This window comes from Lynx rufus, unplaced genomic scaffold (assembly GCF_022079265.1).
Source record: "Lynx rufus isolate CCGP_SWC_20201006 ecotype Redwood Valley unplaced genomic scaffold, mLynRuf1.p SCAF_15, whole genome shotgun sequence".
Lineage (NCBI taxonomy): Eukaryota > Metazoa > Chordata > Mammalia > Carnivora > Felidae > Lynx > Lynx rufus.
The window spans coordinates 51,600,867-51,607,125 of NW_025814829.1; the positions used below are offsets into that span (position 1 = coordinate 51,600,867).

The following is a 6,259-nucleotide window of genomic DNA, read 5'->3' on the forward strand; positions in this document are numbered from 1 at the left end:
AACATATTTGGCATCACCCGATTCCATTAAACAAATATTTGTCGCTCATCATTTGTGGGAAGCAAAATTTTAGTTACGGTAGGGAAATGCCTTGCCCTCAAGGAACTAACAGACTTATTCATAAATTTCTAGCGATTAAAGCCTGGTTTGAGTAATCACATACTAATATTTTTCTTAGTAGCTAACTTCTTAATATTTTATGAAGTGCTGCCGTGTTAACACTCAGAACAATGGACTCTAAACACATTGTTTCCCCCAGAATTTGGAATCATTCAGACTACAGCCTAGATTTTGACACATCAATGTTAGGAGCTCCCTGGACCAGGTATTTGCTTTAAGAAGGTGCCACTTATGGAGATTAAGCTTTGCAAATAAAACCAGGTTTATATTTAACTACCTTCTCCCATTCTTTCTCCCCCACAGCACTGATTCCCTAGCACTTTGCTCATGGTACTTTCAATGCTCACAGGACGCAAGTTTTTCCTGTTTTCATGTTAAGAGAACTTCTTTGAAAACAACCGTCTTTATCGAGTATTTTACCAAAACATTTCTTGTCATTCTGTGTTTAGCCCCCTCGAAAGTACTGGCCTACCTAAACCTAATGCCACACTTTAGAAAACACCCTTTCGGGACGCCTGGGTGGCTCAGTCGGTTGAGCATCCGACTCCGGCTCAGGTCATGATCTCTCAGTCTGTGAGTTCGAGCCCCGTGTCAGGCTCTGTGATGACAGCTCAGAGCCTGGAGCCTGCTTCGGATTCTGTCTCCCTCTCTCTCCTTCCCTCCCCTGCTCATGCTCTCTCTCTCTCTCAAAAATAAATAAACATTAAAAAAAATTTTTTTAAACACCCTTTCTACTGATGTTGTGCAGTTTCTTACAATCTAAATCTGTGTGGACGTGGAGGGATGTTAAATTCAGTTGCAGACTTTTCCTAAAGTATATACTTGGAGTGTGAAACCTTCCAGTGGATTTCTTAAATCCTTATCCTATCCCTTTATTTTCTGTCTCTGACCTTTGATCTGGCCCAGTCTTTGAACTAATAAGGATCTGTTGGAAAACATTAGTAGCTTGTTAATTTCTTCTTTCTTCTTTTCCCATTTTCTCTTTCCTCTTTCCAGAGCAAATGACCTTTTTATCGTGTCTCTTTCTCCTTTTCCTTTGTATTGAAGCTTGCATTCAATTAAAATTCCACCTTACAGTCATGAGCAAGTATCTCTTCAGTCATTTCAACTTAGTGATTATTTTGTAAGTGCCGGGCACCTTTACGAGTACTGAAGAGGGCAAAAGCAGACAAAATCTGTCATCTAATGGCATTTACCCTCAAGTCGAAAAAGAAAGACGAGGAACAATAAGGAAAACATATAGGGTGTCAGACATTATTAAGTCCTAAGGCAAAAATAAACCAGGGGAGGGAACAAGGCGTTTGTGGAAGGGAGGTGAATATTGAGCAGGATGGTCAGGGAAGGCCTTAGAGAGAAAGGCACCATTGAAGCAGAGACCGGAAGGAGGTGGGGTGAGGAAGGGAACAATACAAAGGGATGGGCGGAAAAAACAGGCAGGCAGACAGACCAGTGAGTGCAAACATCTTGCCATAAAGCTCACACCTCGGGGGCGGTGCAGGAACAGCAAGGAGACCGTGGAGGCTGAAGCTGACTGAGCAAGAGGGGGGGTAAGAAGGTGAGATCAGTAGAAGCGGAGATGGGAACGTAAGGTGGGTGGGAAGAGGCGAGGGTCTGGGGGCTTGGGGGGTGGGCACTGTAGCTCTAGAAAGCCCTGGGGGGGGGGGGGTTGCTGAACGAGATGGGAAGTTTACTGAGGCGTTTTGAACAGGAGAGTTCTGACCCGGGCTCTGCTTGAGAAGAACCTTCCTGGCTGCCGCGTTCTCCAAAGGTTCAAGGACAGTCCCAGGAAGGCCATCAGATGCAACTGCAGACACCCATGCAGGTCGGGGGTGGCCGTGAGGCTGGTCAAAGCGGTGGGGCCTTCGGACAGATTTTAAGCCAACGCTATCTGCTGATGGACCGGACGGCGGACGTACGACAGCTGTCGCCCCGCAGGTCCTCGGTAAACATCCGCCCCAGTGAAGCACCGGCAGCGCTCTTTTAAAAGCCTAGCGTTTGTCCAAACGCTCCTTTCTTTGTGTTTTCCGCCCGCTGTTAACAGCTTCCCCTGGGCCTTCCACTCCATTTCACCGGCCACTTGCTGGGAGCGTGGCCTGAACCTCCTCACCTCTCATGAGGAGTCCACGTGGGCAACGGGAAACGCGACCCGCCCGAACCTCCCTGGGGGGGGGGGGGTCTCGTGCACTCAGAGCCCACCGCCCCGAGATTCCCCTGAGGCCCCCAGTTCCCGAGCCCACGCCTCTCCCACCTCCGTCTTCCACGGGCTCCCTCCTGGCGTGGCCGCCTCCTCCAGCCTTGCTTCCAAACCCTCTGAATGTTCTCGGGCATGTCCTCCGTTCAGCCTTGGAGCCGCCCGGCCTCCTCGTGCCGCCGGCCCACCGCCAGGGGCCACAGCGCAAGCGCAGGCGCAGGTGCGCGCAGCGGGGCCGCCATTTTGCACCTCAGTGCCGGTCTCTCCCCAGGGAGCGACTCTCAGCTTCCCGCGCGCGTTGTGGTCGAGCCTGTCCGTTCCCGCTTCCCTTCTCCTCAGCGCACACCTAGCTGCCTGCCATACGGGGCGATAAACATTAGGAAATGCTTCCAAGGTCACTCGCACCTCTACTCAGGGCCTATTTCCCTGCGTTTCCACCCACCTTACCTACTTCCCTGAGGAGGCGAGGGGAGAGCCTCCTTTTTTTAGTAGAGGCCAAAACTTGCACTTCGGTTCTGGATCCCAGCAGCCTCCCCCCCCCCCCCCCCAACCTCAGGGGCCTGTTTCAAAAACCCCTGGATAGTTAGTGGTAGTTATAGGACTATTTTGCCTCAACTGATTGAACGATACATTTTATTTCATTTTTAACGTTTTTAATGTTTCTTGTTGAAAGAGAGACGCACGTCGCAAGTGGGGGAGGTGGGAGGGGGGGATACGGAATCCGAAGCAGGCTCCAGGCCCTGAGCTGTCACCACAGAGCCCGATGCGAGGCTCGAACCCACTAACGGGGAGACCGTGACCTGAGCCAAAGTCGGAGTCTTAGAGCCACCCAGGGCCCCTGAACCATATATTTTAAATGGATGGGGGTTTTTCGGATAAAAATTACATATGACAAAATTTAAACAAAACAAAAAAAACCTGACTCTTTTCTGTCCTTTTCTTCTCTGCTCATAAATACACTTCAGCTTCTGACAAAATAAACAAAAGCTGAATTCGAAATGGCCTTTGCCTTTGCTGGCTGCCTAAGTGTTTAAAGAGTTCCAACTGTGTGCCAGTGTCTCTCCTAAGTACTTGGAAGCTGACCCACTATGGTACTTAGCAAATAATACATCTCATCCTCTTGGATCAGTGTTGTGCCTGGCACTGTGCAAAGCCTTTAACGTGTCTAACCTTATTTAGTCCTCTCAACTACCGTAAGAGGTAAATACTACAATTTACGTTTTACGTAAGAAAAACTGAGCCTTTAGAAGGGGTTGGTAACTGGCCCAAGTTCTCCCAGCAGCGCGGTGGGGACCGGACCCCCAACCCATGTCCCTCTGATGCGCCTCACCACTAAGTCCTGGGTATGTTAAGCTGCGGGATGAGGTTTTAGGTTGGGTGGGAGCAGAGAGGTAAGAGATCTGAACAGTTGGTTGCTCACAAGTTTCAAGGACTTCTCTCTCTCCTGTGTGAACTCCCTGTCTTCATTGCTGGGGGCACATCTAAAGGCTACCAACCAAACTATCCTTGCCAGAATAAGGAACTGAGGCACAGGGGTTTCTGGGAACCATCGGACACAGGATCCCGAACCTGTACGTCCTCTCGTATATTTTTGCTTTTCCTTAAAGGGTATTCATGCACTACTACCGTCATAGGCCTTTTCTCACCCTGTGATTCTGTTGTTTTTTTTTTTTTCATTTTTTTTTTAACATGTATTTATTATTGAGAGATGACAGAGCACGAGCAGGGGAGCGGCAGAGAGAGAGGGAGACACAGAATCCGAAGCAGGCTCCAGGCTCCGAGCTGTCAGCACAGAGCCCGACACGGGGCTCAAACCCACAAACCGCAAGATCACGACCTGAGCCGAAGTCGGACGCTTTACCAACTGAGCCACCCAAGCACCCCGTCACCCTGCGATTCTTAACACACTCTAAAGTTGATGTCATCAGAAGATCCTTACATCAAAATAGAAGAACTGAGTCTCACTGGCCGGGGTCAGTGTGCAGATCACAGAGATTGGGTCTGCCTTTCCCACGTATGTCCAGCCTGTGGTCCATCCACAGCTTTCTCCCTTCTGTACCCAGCTCACCAGGATTATTCAAGCCATGGCGGATGGTCAGCCAAGCCTGCAGCAAGTGGTGGAGACGGTGGATGAGCAGATAGCAAAAGAAAGCCTCTTCGATCCAAATGTCAATTTTTGTCACATGTGGAGACTGGGACTCGAAAGTCCCAGGCCAGGGCCATACTTGGGTTTGCCAGTGGCAAATTACTTCAAGCAGTGGATTAATTTGAAAAAGGCTTACAGCTTCACCATGGGCTGCTGGCCCAGGAATGGATTTCTAGACAGGAACCAGGACCCCAGCCTGCAACACATAGGCGGGTCCCACCGCAGCACGATGACTACAACATTGCCAACATCATAAAGACACTTGCATACCAAGGCCTCGTCTTCAAGCAGACGTCGAAGCCATTCTGACTGGCCCAGGACGGGATGGGGCAGGACAGGGTAGCTGCTTGGCTCAGCCTAGAACCCTCCTTTCCCTCACCAGAGAGGAAAAGGGGGAGTGGCACGGCTCTGCCTCCAGTGTCCCCCAGTCCACCCTGTGGACCGGTGTCCTGGGTAAGGACTTGGCCACTTGGCCCCTCTGGAGCAGACACTTTGTGTCCCCCACGCCAACCCCTCAACCTCAGCCCGGTATCAGCCCCTCCCATTGTGGGCCTCGTCCAAGACAACCCATGCACTCACAGCCTCCTCCCGGGTATGTAGGCTTTGCTGGGGCCACCAGGCCCCCCTGTGCTCCCTCCCATCCATAGTGCATGATGTGTGGTGCCCCCAGGGCTCCAGGAGAGATCAGGCCCAACCTGTGTCTACCCCCATCCCCACCGTGAACATGCCACTGGATAAAGTCGGGGAACAAGAAAAAAAAAATGGAAGAACTGGGCTAGAACCAAGAAGACTTCACTACAGCTAAGTATGATGTCATAATACTCATAAATAAGCAGTAAAAAAAAAAAAAAGGATTAATGAAGGTTGGAAGTGTAACTCATGACGTGTGGGAAACATGTCTGCCAAAAAACAGTTATTGTGTCACACCCCTGTTCAAAATGCCAGAATAGACATAGAGGATACAAAAATAAAGATCACACTCCATTTCTGCACACATAAAGCCCACAGTTAGCGGGGGAGAAGTCATGTGTAAAACCCTCAGAAATCATTTACAAGGCAGGATGTGACAAGGACTTGGCACGAGTCAATGTGGCTTCAGTAGCCACGGCTCCCAGCACCTGAATACCTCACCCAAATCTGAAAATCTCCCCTTTGTTAGGATGTATTCCAGGCAGGAACCCTCACCCTCAGGATGGGGGAGAGGAAAATTGAACGGCTCATGGGAGTCTGGGCTACGGGAGCCTGGACAGAAGGTCCCAAATCAGTATTCAGGTTAAGAGTTGAGAAGGGCATTTCCTTCGTAATCTCTTCCCTGTGGGAGGACTTCAAAACATCAAATGTTTTGAACCTTTATTTTTCGATTGGAGAGCATTTGAAAATACCTCACTAAATCACGTGGAGAATTCATAAGCAAATGAGAGGAGAGGAAATGAGCGTGTGGTTGTATGTTTGCATGTGTTGATGCGTGGTTGAGAAAAAGGGAGGAGAGTGACACATCAGAAACATTTGAATAGTTGTGGCCTGACTCTGTGGCCATGAGAATCTCATAAAGCACTTCATCTATTCCTTGGGTTAATTATGTGCCACAAATGAATATTAGATGAGAGCAATGAGCACGCCCTTATTTCAACTCATTTAGGATTTCCTAACTTATGACTCATTGGCCTTGTGATTATGAGTGCTGTTTTTGGAGGTGGCCATAAGAAGTTCCACATGTTTCTAAAACAGGACTTCAAACATTTTTCTAACAAGTGACATGCATTCTTTAAAGACGATAAGGTATAGACAGATCCCGACTTCTG

The 6,259-nt window shown here is 49.2% G+C and overlaps 1 pseudogene; it reads left to right on the top strand.

Moving 5' to 3' along the window:
* The first annotated feature begins 1,696 nt into the window (after positions 1-1,696).
* Positions 1,697-4,801, top strand: LOC124509874 (ERI1 exoribonuclease 3-like; annotated as a pseudogene).
* Positions 4,802-6,259: the final 1,458 nt, after the last annotated feature.